At 36.6% G+C, this 22,290-nt stretch overlaps 2 pseudogenes; one reads left to right on the top strand and one right to left on the bottom strand.

Annotated features, from left to right (window-relative positions):
* Nucleotides 1-1,752: 1,752 nt before the first annotated feature.
* Nucleotides 1,753-19,215, bottom strand: LOC141522916 (large ribosomal subunit protein uL18-like; annotated as a pseudogene).
* LOC141522914 (cardiolipin synthase (CMP-forming) pseudogene) lies at nt 19,214-20,714 on the top strand (annotated as a pseudogene).
* Nucleotides 20,715-22,290: the final 1,576 nt, after the last annotated feature.

The following is a 22,290-nucleotide window of genomic DNA, read 5'->3' as shown; positions in this document are numbered from 1 at the left end:
AAAGAAAACACAAGAAGAACTGGACTTTTATGAAAGCTATGATCATAAAAACCATGAAGAAATAATTGAAGAAAATTGACCTAAAGTGTCCTGAAGGGGAATGTATTCTAGGTTGGTCATTTTTCCTGAGAGGTACTTTATATTGTCTTCTGTTTTTCAAGTCTTTTGGTTTTGATGGATAGATTGTTGATGTCTCATAAAGTCAATAATTTCTAATTGTCCAATTCTAGTTTTGAGGATTTTATTTTCTTTAATTAATTTTGTGTTTTATTTACAAGTTTGTTATTTTTATATTTAAAGGAATTTTTATTTTTCCAGTTGGTCAATTTTACTTTTAAAGGAGTTTTCTTCCATTAACTTTTCATAATTTTCCTGCTTGACTCTCTTTCCTTTTCTCAATTTTTCTTCTTCCTCCATTCTTTAAATTTTAAAATCCATTTTAAGCTTTTCCAAGAAGACCTTTGGATTTGAGACCAATTCCTAATCCCTTTTGAGGCTTCACCTGCAGACATTTTGTCACTACTTTTTTCTTCCAGTCTTCCCTTTCACCATAATAGCTTTCTATGTGCCCTTTTTGGTTTTTGCTCATTTTGAAAGTTGAGCTTTGCTCCTGGGTCACAGGGTGTACAATTCCTAGCATTTTTGTATTAGGTACCATTGTTCTTGTGCCTAGCTTTCCACACTGGCATTTCATTTGTTCATGGCTTACTCCTTGCATTAGAATAGCCTGACCCTGTCCTACCTGTTGCACCAGTGTTCCAGGGCTCAAAATTTGCCTTCCATCCTGAGACTGAGATCCTTACTCCTGTCTTGCTGAACCATTGGCCTGCTGAAGTTGGATAAGGTATTTTAGTTACTGATCTGTACTAAGGCTAAGAGCCACCCACTGACTTCCCAATTCCTCCTTCTATGTTGGACTGAATGCCCCTTTTAGCCATGTGAGACAGATCTTTCCTTAAGTTCCTCCAAGATATCTTGAGCTAAAAAACTGTTTCAATCTGTCTTTTTGTACACTTTTGCTTTAGAGTCTATTTAGAGGCTTCATTTAAAGTTATTTTGGGAAAAGCTTTGGAAGCTTTCCTAGCTTCTCTCCACCATTTTGGCCCTACCCAGGAAATCCCAGAATTGATGTACTTATTTTTAAATCAATTCACCTTTATTCTCTTTATATAAATCTTGTTCAAATTGTCTATTTTTTGTATATTTAAATGTAGCCCATGAATTTGATAGTTTTATTTTGACTTTACTCTTATCTGTAGATATTTGGAAGAGTTTCTGGTAAAAAAAAATTGAAAATTATAATGTTTATCTGATGGAAATTGCATCTGAAGTATCTAGAAAGAAAATAATATCATTCATGTCAGTCCCACAAAATCATTTATCATGTGGTTCAGAAAGAGCTCTATAATAGAGCAGTTCAATTTGTCCCTGCATATTCCATAATAGTTTACCAGAGTAGTTTCTTCAAATACTGTTTTATATCACTTAAATCCCCTCAAACAAATAAGAATCAGCTTTTCTCAGGAATTATCCTAGACTCTGTAAAAGTATTCTTATACACAGTATTATGTATATACAATATTTTCATTACATATATCTTTCCATCCCCCATTTATGAGAGATATGAAAATACATGGTAATGAAATATGGGCATATTGTTTTCTCTTCCTGGTTGATCTTTTGTTGTTGTTGTTCAATAAGTTTATTGGCTTAATTTGAAAGTCTTCATAGAAAATGACAGATTTTGATGTTTTAACCATCAGCTGCATGCTCTTGGGGTCTGAGAAAACTCGTCTTCTTCTGAACAACTCTGTCTGTCTTCTGGGCAAGGGACATTTTGGGGTGATACCATATTTTCTTTTTTAACTTCCCTCGTGTTTCTTTTCATACACTGGATTCTCTGGGATGTCAGCATCAGGTTTCTTGTACATCTCCTCCACTATGTAGGGAGTTATGTTGTTCTTTACATACTGTGAGGATTGTTTTTTATAAGCATCTTCATCTTCCATAAGATAACAGATATCATCTACAACAGTTTGGCCCATGATATGTTTTTGATGTACTTCAGCATTGAATTCCTTGCTTTCTAAATCCTACTTTGGTATTGTGAAGAATAGACAAACCACCATTCACTACTCCCTTAAGGGCCCCGAAGCTGTTTCCAGGTGTAGTTCTGGCAATCTATGTCCAGGTAGTATGTAAAAAGCATCAGGTTGATCATCAATGCTTTCCACATTTGTACTCATCTCCAGTCACCTCCTTCTGGCCCTCATTAATCTTATATACACCAAGTCTGTTAAGAGGCCTGAAGGCCAGCAGCAGGCCTGTACAGTAAGCAGAAGCATAATTTTTCAGGCCAACCTTCATACCATACTTTGGTAGATCATGAGCATCGGCTGCACAGACCATCATAACCCCTGCTATATGGGCATAAGCAATCTGGAAGATATCTTGGTTGGTGACTTGGATGATCATCCTGTATTTTGTGTTTTGTATTTGTTTTTGTCCTGGATTACTAAATATTTTCATGTATAATAATCTGCATTTCCCTTTCTCCTTCTCCAGAATTTCATTTGCTACCTCTTGAAGTAGTCCTTACTCTTACCAACTTTTACAAACCCCAGCACAGCCTCCAGGCAACTGCCATTAGGCCACGCTGGGAGCAGACAGGGCTCCCTGTGGGAGCCATTCTCTGGTTGATCTCAATATTACAGTCATATCAGACTTTTGTTACATTTGAGATTTAATTACTATTATTTCCATTATAAATGATAATACTAATTACTACCTTTTTATGTACATGGAACTTTATGATATTGAATGTATTCACAAATATTTTTTTCATCTACTCTTCCCCTGTTTCCTAGGTAAAGAAGTATTAACTTACCTTTTTGTGTATTAAAAATCTAAGACAAGATTCTAAAGTGAATCTGTCAAAGAGTTGTGACCAGAATACAACTGATTTTCTGTTTAGGGAACACAGGCACTATAAGACTTCTTTGGGGAGGTCTATAGTGATTGCATGGTGTCTTCTAACAAAGATGTGGGTTATTTAGGAGTATGGAAAGTTTATTTCATTGTTTTGTTTTTCGTGAGATTAAGTGACTTTCTCAAGGTCCCACAGCTAGTATGTGTCAAATGTCTAAGGACAAATTTGAACTCAGGTCCTTAAACCTGAGAGACATTGCTCTATATACTGTGGCACCTAACTGCCCTCCACCTCACCTCCCCCTCTCATATGCATGTTTCTGACTGGCAGCTGGTCACTCTATAAAAATAGTGAGAAAAGTTTCATCTGTTCCCTTTTCTATGGTCTATGATAGAAAAATTATTATGCTTAAATGTATTATTCAACATGGTGAAAAATAAGGCACTGCTCTTTCAGTTGAGAACTCTGTCCATTCATTCATGATGTCACTCTCCCAGTTTAGAATTCCAATTACTATAAATTAATCTTCAAATTTGAACCCCTTTTCTCAAAAGTTCTTGCTTAATGTTCTCTTATGAAATTGCCTATTTATAAATATGTTTTGTATTTCCTTTGTAGGGGGGATTTCTAAGAATTCATAACTTCTTGAGTATTTGAAAATTCAACTCTTTAAAATTCTCTACTTTCCCTATGGACACCATTGGGAAAATAAATACCAGCACCTTACATTTGGAAAGTATTTCACTCAAAGCAACTCTGTTTGAAGGCAGGGTTTTATTGTTATGCATATTCTAGGCATGACAAAATGAAATTTCAGAAAGGAAGATAGGGCTATATTGTTATCTAAATTTTACTAGTGAGGAAACAAGTACAAAGAGATTGCTTTTGAAATTCTCAAAAGTCTTCTCCTAGCATATAAAAAATTAATTTTGCCTCAGTGTCCAGAATCACAGCATCGCAGAGTTGGAAGTATCCTCAGACATCAACTAATTAAATCTGTGACTTAAAAGCATTTGTGTTCACAAGATATCTGAAAAGTGATGGTACAGCTTCCATTTGCAAAATTGGATAAGGGGCTTTGAGAAAGTCCATTCCATTTCTATAAAGCCCTACTTATTAGGAAATGGTTTTATTGTTGTTTAAATGGAACAAATAAGTCTATGACCCTGAAACTTGACTCTCAGGTTATCCCTCTGACACCAAATCCCTCTTTCCTAGGACATCCTTTCACAGCCTTGACTAAATCTATCAAGACCTTCCTCAGTCCCTTGCAAGGAGATATCTCATCCCAAACTAGTTCATAATACCTTGTGAAGATAAGGAAAAAAATTTAGGACTGTCTGCATTATCACTGATACCAGGGACTACTTGCCAAACCACTGATGACATGTGGATAATTTCTTATTAGATTTCAGAGGAATGTTCATACTGTTTAAGTACCCTTAGACATAATCACCAAATATTACCATCTGCATCTTTGGAAAAAAAAAACACCAGCTGCTTTCCATGTCCACACATTTGGGAAATCATGGGATATTATCACTGTTTCGAAATAGTTGGAACATGTTAGGTTGTGGGTGGTTTTCATTGTTCTTAATAATAGTGGTTTAGACCTGTCTTTTCATGGCTGATGACTTTTCTGCTGCTTGGCACACAAATTAAAGTTTCTACAATCGGAGCACCTGGGGATGTTTAAACTTTTCCCATTTAAAAAAATTGCTAACTAATGCACTCGTTTGGTACTGTAGCAGAGTCCAGTGGGATTATGGGTGACAAATTTGAAAGTTCAAGGCTGCCACGCTGGAAGCATTGAAGAAATTTGCTATTTGTGCACTTTTAAAAATTGTATAAATGTTTCAGGTCAGGTGGCTCAGGAACTGTCATAATGTGTTGGCATCTTGTCAATCAGGTATTTGATTCTCTCTGTGTAGGTCTGTGTTCAGACTCTGAAATGCATTAAACTTCTAACTATTAAGAATAAAATATGCTTGGTTCTATAAATACTCAACTAAATTCACTTGGTTATTTTCCATTCTTGCTAGTTTTTAGATCAGTCTCTTGCATTTTTAATCCAATCTTACCATAAATGGAGAATTAAAGTGTCTTTTATGCTTCCTTGCCCTTAGGATGAAATGCTTCTATATTGAATATTGGATATACTGTGGTGCAGTACATAATAGTGTTTTCCATTTTCCTAACTATTCAGCCAAACTTTAAAAGCAGTGAATCTTTCCCTGCATAAGTACCTAACAATTTGTGCCCAGATAGTTGTGTCCATTCTTATCCAAGGAATAATAGAGCAATACTGATTATCTAACACTGTTGAAAATAATGGAGTTGGCTTAATATTGCTTTAAAAAATCTGAGTTACTTGAAAATTTGATTTAAAATTTAAAATTCCACCTCTGTGGATACAGAGAATAGCATTGTAGAAAGAGAAATATGGAACTGCAAATTTAGAGCTGGGAACAAATTTAGAGGCCATTTTATCTAAGCTCTATCATTTTATATGTTGGAAAACTAAGACTCAGAGAGGGTGAGTAATTGATCTAGGGTCACACAGTATTTTGGAAATTCTCTGACTCCAAATTCAGTAAACTTTTCACTGCTGGTGTTTGAGTTGGGAAGACCATAGTTCAAGTCCTGCCAGACTACTAATTGGTACTTTATAGTTTTCTTTTTTAAAAATATATTCATTTATTTTCATTCATATGTTCATGCATATTTTCAAGTTACAAAATTTCCCTTCACCCTCCCTTCCACTCTCTTCCCCTCAGCAGGGAATAGATAGGTTAGTATACATACATATATATATATATATATATATATATATATATATATATATATATGTATATGTATGTACATATATATATATATATATGTATATATATGAGAGAGTTAAACAAGTTTGCAAATTAATAATTTTTGGCATGAGGGATCAGGATTAAGGGAAAGAGATACATAAGACATAATTTTTATAAAACTTTCATCAGATTCAGAAGGGTTGTTTTTTTCCCCAGTGTGTTTTGTTTTTGTTTTGTTTTGTTTTGTTTTTCTTCTCTGGTTGTGGATAATATAGTCCATAATCATTCAGATACAATTATCCTAGCTCTTTGGACTGCTAAGAGGAGCTGATTCCGTCAAGGTTCATCATATCACAATGTTGTTGCTAATGAATACATTGTTCTCTTGACTCTATTTCCTTCATTCAGCATCAGATCCCATAAGTTATTCCATGCTTCTCTAGAGTCTGACCATTTATGGGTTCTTATAGAACAATAATATTCTATAGCATTCATAACTTGTTTAGCTATTCCCCAATTGATGGGCATCCCCTCAATTTGCCATTCTTACTTTTTAGTTTTCAAAGGGCATCTTTTGTGGCAACCCTGTGAGTAAGGTAGGGCTATATTATTCTTCACATTCTATAGATTAAAGAAAAGAGATAGAGAAAGGGTCGATATAATTTATTTGGTGACTCACAGCTAGAGAATGTTAAAGGAGACTGAATCCAGGTATTTTGATTCAAAGTCTTGTGCTATTTGAATTCCATTCAATAAACTAAGTCTTATGCTAAAAGGACTGGGTAAACAAGGAGAAATTTAGGGTACTGAAGGGTAGGATGTTGGATAAGGTTTGGGAAGAGGGAACTAGGGAAAGACCTCCTGTAGAAGGGAGAATTTGAATTACATTTTGAGGGAAGTTGGGGAAAAATAAAACAGATTGTAAAGGGAGAATATTCCAGGTATAATCCATATAATTTCAAAGGACCTTTCTCCTAATTGTCTTTGTCAGGGATGAATCTAGGGTCCTAGAGCAAAGCTAAATCTCTTCTCAGGAGTCCGTAAGGAGTCAGGAGAGATTCTCTAATACCAATGACTCAAATCACCACCACCATGTTTTCTACCTTGTGATTATCAATTGAGAAACTATCAGTCACACTTAAGGAATTTTTTTGAATAATTAATTTTATTAATTTGGGGAAGCATTTGAGGTTAAGTCACTTGTCCAGGTTCTAGTTTAGAGAGCTCATTTTGTCAAAAAGTTAAATTCTTCATTCCTGCAGTATTTAAGAAGTTCCCCTTAAGCATGACAAATCTACCTCTAATTCATCCCTAGCTGTCAATGCAAACATTATTGTCAACTTATCAAAGAATGGCCATAAGATATTGATGGAATGAAGGGACATTCAACCTTCTTAGGGCCTTACAAAGACTTTCTCTGGCCAATCTTGCTAAAAATTTCTATAACGATTCTGATTTCAATCAGTATGAAAATGACCTATGGAATATGACCAAATTTTCTTGACCTGACTATACATATATTTGATGTCATTCCGTTTGGAAGTATCTCTCACATGTAAAGCCTATGATTGATTGATTGAGATCTCATTTAAGGTGTCAAGATTAAATAAATTGGAGGCTAATACAAATTTATAATGTGGGGGAAATGGAGAGTAATGGATGCAGAATAACAAATATGCCAATATGATTAGATCACAGAATAATTTTAGGGGAAAGAAATATTCTTTAAAAATTAAAAGTAAAGGAAGGCATCAGATTATGAAGTAATTTAAAAGTCAGATAACATAGTTTATATTTGTCTTTGAATAGAAAATCCCTTGATTTTACGAATTAGATGGATAACATACTTTAGGAAAATCACTTTGACATTTCAGTAGAGGCTAGGTTCTAGTGAGAAAAGATTTTATACAAGGTGACTAATTAGAAATCTACTGTAATAATCCAGAGAAAAGTAGTAAGAATCTAAACAGTGATAGTGATTTTGTGAGTACATAGAAGGGAATAAATAAGCAAGACATTTTGAAAGTAATAACAATAAAATTTGGCAATGGATTAGGGTTGAGTTAAAGTGATGAGTCAGGGGTAACAATAGTCTTGAGAACATAGATGACTAGAAATACAGCAATTCTCTTGACAGTAAAAAGAAAGATAGGAAGAGGGAGGATTTGTGGGGAAAGATAATGAGTTATGTTTGGTTATAGTGAGTTTGACATGTATATGGGGCATCCAGTTTGAGATTTCCAAGGCCCACTTGGTGATGTTAGGTTGGATCAAAGGAGAAGGAAATTAATGCTAGATATATAGATCTGGGAACAGATTCTAAAATTATCTGAGAACCCTAGCATTCTTGTAAACTCAAATGTATATCAGGCATATAAATTTGTAATGATTCCCAATCCCTGAGAGGAATAAGGCTCACTAAATATGCTAATGAGAAAAGCTAAAACTTGTTGTTCCACAGGAAAAAAGTGATAATTGAAATTAGTTTTGTTCCCATTACATTGGTCATAGGAAAATTAAGGTAAGTAACTTAATCTTTCTGAACACTGGAGATAATAGCACTTGATATATTTAGCTCACAGCATTGTGCTATGATAAGTCTCAGTGATTACTAAGGTTTAATTCCATTTTTAACATTATTGAAAACAAGGGCATACTTGTTCACATTAAATCTTAAAGACACAAAATCATTACCAATTAATTATTTTAAATTCTTTTGTTTCCAAACCATGGATCTCTGTAATAATAAAAAAAAATACAAAACATTAAAAATAACAGGTAATCCAAGAAATATCAGTAGAATATATTAGGCACACAAGACACAAATTACCATAGTAATCTAATATCTGATAAACCTAAAGATGCTTGCTTCTGGGACAAGAACTTGCTATTTTTATTGAGTGACAATTTGGCTTATGTATTTTAAATTATTACAATATGTATTTATATTATTACAAAAATCTTTTTGTAAGAGTAAACATTAACTCCCCTCCCTCCAAAAAAAGATAGAGAAACCTCAAGAATAGTAAGAGAGAAAATAAAGTGTATTTCAGTCTGTGTTCAGATTCCAATAGCTCTTTCCCTGGGAGAAGTTGTCTTCTTTATCATAAGTCAACTAGAGGAGTTGATTAAATATTTTTCCCACAGTTGCTATTACTAGCAGTATTTACCTCCACTCTATTTCTCCCCACTCTCGTTTATTCTATTCTCTCTCTCCTTTCACCCTGTCTCTGCTTAGAAGTGTATTGTGTCTGAGTACCTTCTCCCAGGATCTTCTCTCTCTTCTATCACCTATTCCCCTTCCCCTTCCCCTACCCCCATTCCCCTTTATCTCATCCCTTTCCTCTCATTTTTCCTCTAAGGTAAAATAGATTTCTAAAGCCTATTAAGTGTGTATGTTATTTCCTCTCTGAGCCATGTACAATGAGAATAGAAGTTCCCTCATTCTCCCTCACCTTTCCCCATTCCACTCCTTTGCAAAAGCTTTTTCTTGACTCTTTTATGTGAAATATCTTAGCCCTTTCTTCCACCCCATTCCCTTTCTCCCAGTATTTCCTCCATCTTTATACAATATTATACCATTTTAATCAACTTCCTACTGAGCCTTGCCTATATGTGCTCCTTCTAATTACTCTTATAAATGGAAAGATTCATATGAGGTATCAGTATCTTCTTCCCATGCAGGAATGCAAGCAGTTCAGCATCATTAAATTCCTCATAATTAGTCCTTCTTGTCCACCTCCTCTATGGTACCCCTGAGTCCTGCTTTGGAGATCAAACTCTCTGTTCAGCTCTGGTTGTTTCAAATAGGAAAGTTTGAAAGTTCCTTGTTACATTGAAAGTCCATATTTTTCCCCTAAAAGAGGATGTTCAGTTTTGCTGTGTAGTTGATTCTTGGTTTAATCTAAGCTCTTTTGTCTTATGGAATATCCAATGAGCCCTAAATATACACACTGCCAAACCCTATGTAATCCTGACTGTAGTGCTACTACAAGTTGTAGTAAATTGTTTGTTTCTGGCAGCTTTTAGTATTTTCCCTTTGACTTGGGAGTTTTGGAATTTGGCTGTAATGTTCCTGGGAGTTTTTCTTTTTCTGATTTCTTTCAGGAAGTGATCAGTGAATTCTCTCAATTTCTATTTTTACCCTCTCTTATAAAATATCAGGGTCATTTAGCTATATTATTTCTTGAAAAATGAAGTCATAGCTCTTTTGGTAGTCATTAGTTTCAGGTAGCCCAATAATTTTACATTTATCTCCTCTAGATCTGTTTTTGAGGTCAGTTGTTTTTCCAATGAGATATTTCACATTTTCTTCTAATTTTTTTCTTTTGGTATTGTTTTATTTCTTCCTGATTTCTTGCAAATCCATGAGCTTCCTTTAGCTCCATTCTACATCTGAAGGAGTTATTTTCTTCAGAGAGTTTTTTTTAATCTCCTTTTCCAGCTGGCCAATTCTGCTTTTAAGTCATTTTCCTCCTCATTTGCCTTTTCCTATTTGGCCTAGACTGGTTTTTAACATGATATTTTCTTCAGTATTTTTTTTTGTATTTCTTTCACCAAGCTGCTGATATGGTTTGCATGGTTTACATGCATCACTTTTATTTCTCCTCCTAATTTTTCCCTCTACCTCCCTTGTTTTTCAAAGTCTTTTTTGAGTTCATCTATTGGTGGAACCCATTTTCTATTTCTCTTGGAGGCTTTGGACAAAGAAACTTCAAATTTGTCATTGTCTGAGTGTATATTTTGATCTTCCCTGGGACCAAATTAATTTTCCATAGTCAGATTCTTCTTTTTCTGTTGTTTTCTCCTTAACTTAGTCTATGTCAGATTTACCACACTTAAAAATCTTTGGGGGGGTTTTGGGACACCTCACAGGGACCATAATTCCTCCAAGGTCTTATGAGAATCTCTAACCACTCTCTTGGCCTGTGCTCTGGTATGTGGATGACCACAGATCCTGCCTTCTTCCCTGAAGCTGTGAGGAGTATCCCTGCTCCTCTATGGGGACCTAAACTGCAACCTGGATCTGAGTGTGGGTGAACAGTAGAGTCCTGCCCCAGGGAGAACAGAGAGACCTCTGTAGTCTCCCTGACCCACTTACCACCTGTGGACTGGGAACTCTGGAGTTGCTGGGTGGCTTCATGAATTCCTGCTGCAGATTCTCACTGTAGGGCTGCTCTGAGGTTGGTACTTGGCTCCACACTCACACTGGTGCAGCAGAGTTCTCTTACCACCCCTTTAGGCTGTCTCTGGTGATCCCTGGGCAAAGAGGTCAGAAACTGCCCCCTCTTTCATGGGCCCAGGCACCCTGCAGCTTGTCTGGAAGGCTGGAGCTAGTTTTCTCCTGCCTAGCTGTGCTGCACTGCATCTGCACTGTGGCTCTTTCCAACACTAGTCCTGGTGAAACAACTTTCCTGCAGAATTTCTAAGTTGTCTTGGACTGGGAAATCGTATCACTCAATCTTTCTGTGGGTTCTGCCCCACTAAATGTTGATAGTTTGGGAGTTTTGGGGGGAACAAGTTTCCAGGAATTCCTTCCTTCATGACATCATCTTGGCTCTGCTGTCCAGAAGAAGAATTCACTTATTAAATAATAAGAACTGCTGGGAAACCTGGAAAATTGGCAGAAAGTAGATATTGATTCATATTTTACACTGTAAACCAAAAAGAGGTCAAAATATGTACATGATTTAGACATAAAGAGTGATTATATAATAAAACTATGAGAAAAAGGAATAGTTTTCTTGTCAGAGCTATGGATAAGGAAGGAATTTATGATCAACAAGAGCTAGAAAGCATCATGAAATATAAAATGGATAATTTTAGTTATATTAAATTGTTTTTGCACAATCAAAACTGATGCAGTCTAGATTAGAAGGAAAACAAAAAGTTGGAAAATAACTTTTAAAGAAATAGCTTTGGGAAAAAAGACTTTACTTCTCAAATATATAGAAAACTGAGTTAAATTTATAGGCATTCAAGCCATTCCTAAATTGATAAATCATCAAAGGACACAGGCAGTTTTCAGATGAAGAATCAAATCTATCTTTAGTCATAAAAAAGACTCTAAATTACTATTGATATGAAACTAAAACAAATCTGGTGTACTCTTTACATCTCTCACATTTGCTATTATAACAAAAAGGGCCTATTTATACAAATATATGTATGTATTTATATGCATATATATATATATATATATATATGTATTTGTGTTTGTATTTGTATGCATATATAGCAATTCTTTTTGTAATGGCAAAGAATTGGAAATTTTGGCGATGTCCATCAATCAGTCAATGATTATAAAAGTTGTGATTAGAATGAAATGCACTGTGGCAACTAGGTGGCACAGTGGACAGAGCACCGGCCCTGAAGTCAGGAGGATCTGAGTTTAAATCTGGTCTCAGACACTTAATAACTGCCTAGCTGTATGACCTTGGGCAAGTTGCTTAATTCCATTGCCTTAAATTAAAAAAAGAAAGAAGAATGAAATGCATTGTGCTGTAAAAAATAATGAGTAGATATGTCAGAAAGATCTAGAAAAGCTTATATGAACTCATGTACAGTGAAGTGTGCAAAACTAGGAGAATATTGAACACGGTAATAGTCATATTACATTAAGAGCAACTGTGAATGATTTATTTATTCTCAGCAGTACAATGATCTAAGACAATTTCAACAGGCTCATGATGAAAAATATTACCCACTTTCAAAGAAAGGACTTATAGAGTCTGAATGAAAATCAAAACATACTATTTTTCACTTTTTTGTGCTTTTTCTTCTTTGGGCTTTTATCTTCTTTCATTACTAATATTTAGATTTATTTTGCTTTATATATATATTTGTGTGTATGTGTGTGTGTGTGTTTTAAAACCCATATCAAAGTGCTTACCATCTCAGGGAGGGCGAGATATGAGAGGAACAGAAAACAATAGGAACTCAAATTTTTTAAAAAATGTATTAAACATTCTTCAGTGTTTATATTTAATGTATATTGATTCATAATGTTTATATTTAATGTATATACATCTTTACATGTAATTAGGAAAAAATGAAATATTATTTAAAAAAGAAAAAATCAAAGGAAAAATTATTAGCATATTACAGGGACAGAAAAATATGGGTCTCATCTCTGACACATACTAACTGTCTGACCTTAGGCAATCACTTGCCATGCCTGGAGTTAACTCTCTGAGATTATGTTACTAAATTCCGTATTTGCCCATGTATAAGACTAACCTCTTTTCAAAAAATTTTGGGGCTAAAAACTGAGAGCATCTTATACAGTAGTTGTAGATTTTTTTTTTACTTGCAGTTCTCACTTTTTTGCACTTATTATCTTTACATTCATTGTTTCCCATTTGTTATTGATATATTAGGTTACATTTTGCCATGTTCTCCCCAGAAATGGTTCAGAAAAGATTTTTGTACAGTGCTGAGTTTAAGTTCAAAGTGATCCAGTTTGCAAAAGTGAATGGAAATCATGCTTCTGAAAGTCAGTTTGGTCCTCCTCCAATTGAGAAAACAATCAAGCAGGGCTCTGAGAAGAAGAAACCCTCCTGAAAACTCCTTGGCAGAAGAAGACCATGAGAGGCAAAGTAGGCAAATGGCCTGAGTTAGAGAGGGAAGTGAAGAGATAGATAGAAGAACAAAGGGCCAGTGGAATTCCTGTGTCCATAAAATGGTTCAACAGGAGAAAAGAAGAATTTCTGATGAAAAAGAAGTGACTGATTTCAAAGAAGGACACAATTGGGGCTTCAGGTTCATTAATCAGAATGGACTGAGCATGAATTCATGCACTAGACTTGCCCAAAAGATGCTTGAAAGCTATGAGCAAAAGGTCTGTGAATTTCATGATGAATAAACTTGAGTTCAATAACTTTACATAATAGTTTGTTTGTTTGATTTTTTCAAATTTCAGGTCCCCAAATTAAGGTGCATCTTATACATGTGGAAATATGGTAGATTCCAGCCTACACTGGCAAAGGAAGTTTTCTTATCCAGGAGTTCTCCATGTCAATAATATCTCAAGTTCAGTCCCTAGCCTGATTCCGAAAATAAGGGCAAAAGTGTGTTTTCAACTTCAGGAAACTAAGATAATTATAGAAGCAAAGGGATATGTAGTCAATAATTTGTAACCTGCAAACATGGAATGGTTTGGAGAAATTGAATTCAAGAGAAAGTTGGAGACCAGCAAATTTCTCCTATTACTCAAATATTTGTCTCTATTATTAGAGAAGGTTTATGTTTATAAAGTTTTCAGACCAAAAGAGGCCTGTATGCTGGTTGACTTTTATAAAATGAATGAAACTAATTCACCAAATATGGAGAGACATGACTATCCCAAGTAATAAATAGTGCAACTGTCTATGTTCCCTCACACTTCACTAGGGAGTAGACACTGTGGCTAAATGATATAAGTAATTTAATGCCAATAATCATGGCTTTGCCTGCAGATATTTTCTTATCTTTTTTGCCTACCATTCCCCAGGTGCTGCCTGAATAGAGAGTAGTAGGTGGCTAATGAAGGTACTCTCAGTGATGGTGTAAGCAGCCTTGGGAATAAGGAATAGAGCAATTGCCTGCAATCATAACCAGATGTTAAAAAGCTCTGGAAGCTTTAATGGTTGTTGTTTCAATCTAGCTTTTTAGGAGGCAAAAGGAATCAATAGGACTAAAATAAATTACCCATGCCCATGGAATGAACAGGAACATTTTTCACTGGAAAATTACTGGGTAGTTTTAATTGTGCTCTTTGGATAAAGTTAGAAAGTTGGAAAATTAAACAATTGATTTGTATAATATAGCTATGGCTTACAAGAATTTTATGGTTTATTATTAGGGCATCCATAAAGTCTTTCCCATAAGAAACTAAATGTGCTGCCGGTACACAAAAATTATAAATTGTTTGAGAGTTTCTTTGTTATTGACAAACCTACTTAGATTCAAAAGACTATACCAAACAGGACTGGAAAAATCCAGAATTAAATGAATTAAATATGGGATTACAATATGCTAGAATACTACAAATTCTCTTTATCTTCTTTTAAATGGAATTTTGGTAGAAATTGTTCATTCTAAGGGTAGAGTCAAGATGGCAACACAAGGTTCCTGGAGATTTTCCCAAAGTAATTTTAGATGAAGTCTCTAAACAGACCTTAAAGTAACGGAACTCACAAAAAATAGTGAAGGAAGTTCTACACTCAAAATATTGTGGAGAAACTTCAATAAAGGTCTGTCTCATTTAGATAAAAGAGAAGTATGCTCAGCAGAGATGGGAGAATTGGAAATGGTGTGTGTGGGGGGGGGAAACAGAGTTGTCTTTTAACTACAATGCAGTTCAGGTCTGGCTCAATAAGCAAGCAATGAAGCAGGCCAACAGTGAGGGTCCTAATCACAGAGTGGAAGTTAAAATTCAAACCCCATGAACACTGGGGCAACTAGTAGGACTGCATTAGGATGCATTAAAGCAGAGAATAAACCACTAGCATCTGAAGCACCATAGGTAACATCATAAGGAAAGGGTAAATCAGAGGCCAGATCCCAATCCCAGCACAAAAAGCTTGAGACTGTGCCCCCTTTACCCCAGGAGCAGAATTCAACTATCCAAATGAGCAGGAAAAAAAAGTACAAATTGTAGAAAGCTAATATTCTGAAAGGGATGATAAAAATGCTATCTCAGAAGAGGAAAACAGTGAGAAAATACCTACATGTGAAACTTCAAAGGGGATTTTGAATTGGTTTCAAATTCAAAATGATATATTGTAAAAGTTCAAAAATTTGAAAACCAAAGAAGAGAGGAAGAAGAAAAATGGAGAAAAGAAATGTGTCATGCAAAAGAATTATGAAAAATGGTGAAAGAAAACAATGCCTTTAAAAGTGAAATCGGTCAAATGGAAAAAGAAATCAATTCCCTTAAAATTGGTTCAACTGGGCCAATTACTTAAAAAGTAAAATTAACCAAGACTTCTGAAGTGGATCCAAGATGACAGCTTGAAACTAGCATGCTCCCAGATCTTTTCCTCTACAATCATTAAAGCTACAGATCCCACCAAAAAAAAAAAAGATTGAAACAAGTTTTCCACAGTAGACTCCTTGGAGGATCTTCAGTAAAGGTCTGTCTCTTAGTGGGGAGGGGAAGAGGAAGTAAAGCCCAGCTAGGCAGGAGAGCAAGAAAGCCAGCAGGAGGCTTTTAGTCACAGTGCAGTCCAGGTCCTGGAAGCTAGACACCAGCACAGGTCCTGGTAGCTCGATAGGAAGCCAGAAGGGAGGTTCACAACCCCAAGCAAAATTTGAATCCTGAGAATACTGAGGCAAAAGACAGGATTGCCTTGGGAACAAACTAATGAACAGTCAGAGCCTGGATTTAAAGGACGAAACCTATAGGCAATGCTTGGACTGCATAGCCAACATATTGACAAGTGATGAGCCAGGGATCAGATCCCAGCCCAAGTACAAAACGTTTGGGTCTATACTCCCTGAACACTGGGAGCAGAGCTCAAATAATCAACCAAAATAACTAAAAGAGGTTTAACCATAGAAAATTACTATGTAGATAGAGGTGAAAAGAATGCCACTTCAGAAGAAGAAAGCAGTGAAAGCTTACCGACATAGGAAGTTTCAAAAGAACATATAAATTGGCCTTAAAAAACAAAGAAGAGTAGAAGAAAAATGGGGAAAAAATGAAAGCTATGCAAGAAAATTATGCAAAACGAACTAAAGAAATCAACTCCTTTAAAAGTAAAAATAACCAACTGGAACAATAATGTAACTCTTCAAAAAATAAAATCAACAAGCTGGAAAGGGAATGCAACACATCATAAAGTAAAATCAAGCAAGGAAGTGGAAAAGGAAACACAAAAGCTAATTAAAGAAAACAAAACTCTAACAATTTTCATTGAACAAATTGAAACAATGAATCTATGAGACACCAAGATTCCATCAATCAAACTCTAAAGGCTGAAAAATTGAAGAAAACATATGGTACCTTTTAGGAAAAATAAACCCACCTGGAAAATAGATCCAGAAGAGGTAATTAGAGGTAATTAATGAATTATGTGCCTATCAGAAAACCTAGATTCAAAAAAAAAGAACCTGGAAAATATCTTTTAGAAAGTTATCAGGGAAAACCAATGCAATATACTAGATCAAGAAGACAAAATTCTCCTTGAAAGAATAAGCAGAACACCTCCAGAAAGAGACCCCATGATAAAAACTTTAAGGACTATTATAAACCAAATTCCATAATTCTCAAATAAAGGATAATGTACTGCAATAAGAAAAAATGAACAATTTAAATACAAAAGAAACACAATCAGAATTACATAGGACTTATCAGATTCAATAGGGAAGGTTCAGAGGGCCTGGAATACTTTATTTAGGAGGTCAAAGGACCTTGAACTACAACCAAACGTTTGCTACCCTGCAAAATCCAGCATATTCTGTCAGTGGAAAAGAAGGTTGTTAAATGAAATGCAAAATTTCCTGATAGAAAGACCAGAACTGAACAGAAAATTTGATCTTCAAATTCAAGATTCAAGAGATGCATAAAAAGTTAAATGGAAAGGGGAAAAAAAGTTAGGGAAGAAAATTAATTTGATCACAGTCCTACAAGGGAAGATAATACTTGTAACTCTTGAGAATTGTATTTCTCTTAGGATAGTTAAAGGGTTGAATATAGTTGAAAAGATTGTACTTCAAGGATTTGGGTATGGTTGGTTCTTGCCCTTCTATGGAAGAACAAAATTACCCGACTATGTTTGAGACAAATTACAATGCATTAGATTGTGACTCATCAGATTAATATGAGCTCAGAATATTCTACCACAGGCTGTGCATAGGTGAAAAGCTGGTGTCTTTACTCTAAACTTAATGAGACTTGTTTATCTTTTGAACTACTTTAATTCTATCTTACTCAGTTGAGCAATTTCTCTGATGAGGGCATCCTATGCTGGTCTGTCCTGTGCAAATGTCTCTCATACCTTACAATCAAATGGAAACTTCTCAAGAAATACCTTCAGGCTGTCCCAGTATTTACAGTGCTTAGAGAATCTATATTTAATTAAATCAGAAGTAACTTTACTAGATAGTGGTCTGTAGTACCATAGGGAAGAGGGTGGAAACCTACTAAGAAGGGTTGGTCTTAAAGGAGGTTTTAAGTACCACACTGGGTTAGCTAAAGGGGAGAGTTTGGGAGAGAATGTACCTAATGTTTTGGTTGGGGAGGGCTATGGACTATGGTAGGAGTACAATAGATACAGAAGGAGAAAGTGTATTCAGAGGGAATGGAAATGAAAACATCATGAAAAGAGTTTTTTACCTTGACATTTTGGCTACAATTGGAGTGTGCTTTTGGGGGGAATGGTGGTTATAAATGATTTATGAAATAATATTATTATGCATGATACTTTGTCTAATGAGGATTGTGTGTCCATGAAGGGTACTTGGAAAGGGTGTGAGGTATAAAGTGATTATAATTTGATGTGATTGAAAAGAGTACTTCAAATGAGATATAAGAGAGGGGTACTTAGTGCCTATGAGGCAATGCTGCTTATCAATCAATCAATCAATAGATCAATCAACCCTGGATTGGTTGTTGTTTGTCTGATAGCACTTTAACTGATAGTATTTCTATCAGGTCAGATAAAAGGAGTTTATTGTGACAAAGGGGATGAAAGAACATGACTGGGTTAAAACCAAAAAAACATAAAGAGAAGAAGGCTAGGTATCAGTGAAGATGAAGAACACAAAGACCTACTATAATAAAGGGAAAGAAGGGAAGTTGTGAACATTGAATAAATCCTATTCAATAGATCTGGCCCAGACAGACTAGCATACATTTACAAATGAGTTTAAAAAGCTATCCTATGCTTTAAGGAAGTTGGGACTGGGGAATAAATGGGAAGAAGGAACTAATATAAGGGAAGATGAAGTTATAAGTGAAAATAAACTGAAAGTTAAAATTTAAAAGAAAAGTTAAAGGGGAGAAGGAGTAAAACATTGGTGACGAAGAATAAGGGGAAAGGAAAGAGAAAGGTACCAATGGAGAAAATTAACATGGAGGGAAATAAAGATTTGGTAACTGTAAATATGAATGATATGAATTCTTCTATAAAATGGAAGTAGATAGTAAAATGAATTAAAAACCAGAATACCACATTATGTTGCTATAAGAAATATATTTGAGGCAGATAGGTAGCACAGTGGATAGAGCAACTGACCTTAGAGTCAGGAGTACCTGAGTTCAAATCCAGCCTCAGACACTTAATAATTACATAGCTACTCTCGAGGCTGCCCGGCCCGAGGCAGGGGTGGTCCGAAGCCCACAAGCCCGCATCCTCGCCCCGGGGCTAGCGGGGCAAGAGGGCGCTGGGCGCTGCGCCTTCATGGAGTAGCTTCTCCCCCACGCCTGTATTCGCTGCCGCCGCTGAGCCGACTTCCAGGCTCGCTGCCCGGCCAGGCAGCCGCCGCCTCCGGGGCCATGCTGCCCACCTGGCTGAGCCGGGGGTCCCTGGGGTTGCTCCGGGGCGCCGGCCGCAGCCTCTCACTGGCCCCCCCGAGCCCACGGCGCCCTGTGTGTGGAGCAAGGGGCCTCGCCCGGGGCAGGCAGGCTAGAGGAACTGATGGCTGGCGCCCGCGGCCGGCTCCAACCCGTCCTGGTCGCTGGCCCCGCCGCCTCCTGCTGGGGCTGGAGCCTCCCGCCAGGACACTGGGGGCTGCTCCCGGCCGCGCCCCTGGGCCGGTGGGGTCGTCGCGGCCGCCTTGCGGCTGGTGGGGTGCAGCCAGAGGGGACACAGCTCCAGACGGGGGCCGGGGGCCCCGGGACACAGGCCGGGAGCCGCGGGCGAGAGCGGGGCCTTGGACTCGGCGCCTGAGCGGCCTCCCCGCAGCCTGTATAAAAACTCATGGGCAATCCCAAATTTATTGTCAATGACAAGAACTGCCTTGGACCCAGTTTTGGGTTATTTGATTATTGAAGAAGATTTTAATGTTGCACTAGAGATTTTGCTTTAGCTGGCCTAACTGATTTGTTGGATGGATTTGTTGTTAGAAATTGGGCCAACCAGAAATCAGCATTGGGAAGTGCCCTTGATCCACTTGCTGACAAAATTCTCATCAGTGTCCTCTATATTAGCTTGACATGTGCAGATCTTATTCCAGTTTCACTTACTTACGTGATTATTTATTTATTTATCTATTTATTTATTTATTTAGATTTATTTACTTATTTAGATTTATTTATTTATTTATTTAAATTTGTTTTTATTAAAGATATTATTTGAGTTTTACAATTTTCCCCCAATCTTGCTTCCCTTCCCCCCCACCGGCCCACAGAAAGCACTCTGTCAGTCTTTACTTTGTTTACATGTTGTACCTTGATCCAAATTGGGTGTGATGAGAGAGAAATCATATCCTTAAAGAGAAGAGAAGTCTAAGAGGTAACAAGATCAGACAATAAGCTATCTGTTTGTTTTTTTTTTAATTAAAGGGAATAGTCCTTGCACTTTGTTCAAACTCCACAGCTCCTTATCTGGATACAGATGGTACTCTCCTTTGCAGACAGCCCAACATTGTTCCTGATTGTTGCACTGATGGAATGAGCAAGTCCCTCAAGGTTGAACATCACTCCCATGTTGCTGTTAGGGTGTACAGTGTTTTTCTGTTTTTTCTGGTTCTGCTCATCTCACTCAGCATCAGTTCATTCAAATCCCTCCAGGTTACCCTGAAATCCCATCCCTCCTGGTTTCTAATAGAAGAATAGTGTTCCATGACATACATATACCACAGTTTGCTAAGCTGTTCTCCAATTGAAGGACATTTACTGGATTTCCAATTCTTTGCCACCACAAACATGGCTGCTATAAATATTTTTATACAAGTGATGTTTTTATCCTTTTTCCTCATATCTTCAGGGTACAGACCCAGTAGTGGTGTTAAGAAAGGATGGTGTTGTGGGAGCCCAGACTGCTAATTGGATATGAATGTGGACAAATATGTGAGTCCTGACCCAGGGACAGCAGATAAACCTCTGCAGTCTTCCCCAACTCCCTTACTATCTATGGACTGAAATCTCTGGAAGTGCTGAGTGGCTCTGCTGACTCTAACAAGTTCTCACCACGGGGCTGCTCTAAGTTTGGAGCTCTTCTCTGCACTCATTCTGGTGTGGCAGGGTTCTCTCACCACCCCTCTGGCTGTCCCCAATGATCCCTGGGCCAAGAGGTCTGGAAAACACCCCTTCTGCCACAGACCCAGGCTCCCAGCCCTGCTGTGGTGCACTGCAGGTGTAGCTGCGCTGCAGCTTTTTGCAACCTCTAGTCCTGGTAAAACAGACCTTTCCTGCACAACTTCTAAGTTGTCTTGTACTGGGAAATTGTATCATTCAATCTTATATGGGTTCTGTCCCTCTAAATTTTGGCAAGAGTCATAATTTGAAGGCTTTTGAAGTTTTTGGGGGGAATCAGTTTCTGGGAATTCCTGCCTTCACACAGCCATCTTGGCTCTGCCACCCCCCCCCAGTCTTCTCAACTGGTTTTTAAATTGATCCTCTAGAGTTTTCTAAGTACAATATCTTATCATCTACAAAGAGTGATAATTTTGTTTCCTCGTTGCCGATGCTTATTTCTTCAATTTCTTTTTCTTGTCATTGATATAGCTAGATTTATAATAAAATATTGAATAATAACAGTGATTAAAAAACATCCTTTTAAAAATCCTAATCTTACTGGGAATATTTCAATATATTTTCATTACAGATATTGTTTGTTCTTGGTTTTATATTAATGCTACTTATAATTTTAGGAAAAGTGCCATAGATTTCTCAAATTTCACAATGTTGTCATTCTTTTAAATAAAATTCTTGATTGTTTTTATATTTTGTTATCTGAAACTTTTATTCCATAGAATTAGACCAATTAGATTACAATTACATTTTTTTAGGTTTTTACAAGTTAATAGGGTTAAGTGGCTTGCCCAAGGCACAACTAGGGTAATTATTTGGTGTCTGAGGCAGGATTTGAACTCGGGTACTCCTGACTCTGGGGCCTGTGCTCTATCCACTGCACAACTTAGCAGTCCCTACAATTACATTTTAATCTTTGCTTCTATGGCTATGTATTAAATTCCATTTTTTTCACTGTGGTCTGAAATAGTTGAACTTAATATTTTTGCTTTTGATTGAGGTTTTAATGCCCTAATGCATGGTTGATTTCTGGAATGTGCCATGCAATACTAATAAAATAGCATATTGCTTTCTATGCTCATTCGATTTTCTTCATAATTTTATTATATCTAATTTTCTAAGATTTTATTTATGTCCTTGACTTCTTTTTTATTTATTTTGCAGTTAGATTTATCTAGCTATAAGAACTCAAAAGTTGGAGGTCACACACTAGTATAGTCTGGTCTTCAGTAAAGGTCTGTCTCTTTGAGTATAAAGGAGAAATATAGCCCAGCATAGGTGGGAAGAGGAGGAAAGGCAGCAGTAGTCACTGCACATGCCAAGAAACAGGTGCTGCTAGATTGTTGCTCAAGTCTTGACAGGTAGATACCAGCAAAGGT

Source organism: Macrotis lagotis, chromosome 4, assembly GCF_037893015.1.
Source record: "Macrotis lagotis isolate mMagLag1 chromosome 4, bilby.v1.9.chrom.fasta, whole genome shotgun sequence".
In the NCBI taxonomy this organism is placed as follows: Eukaryota; Metazoa; Chordata; class Mammalia; order Peramelemorphia; family Peramelidae; genus Macrotis; species Macrotis lagotis.
This window is presented reverse-complemented; position numbering and strand designations above follow the sequence as displayed.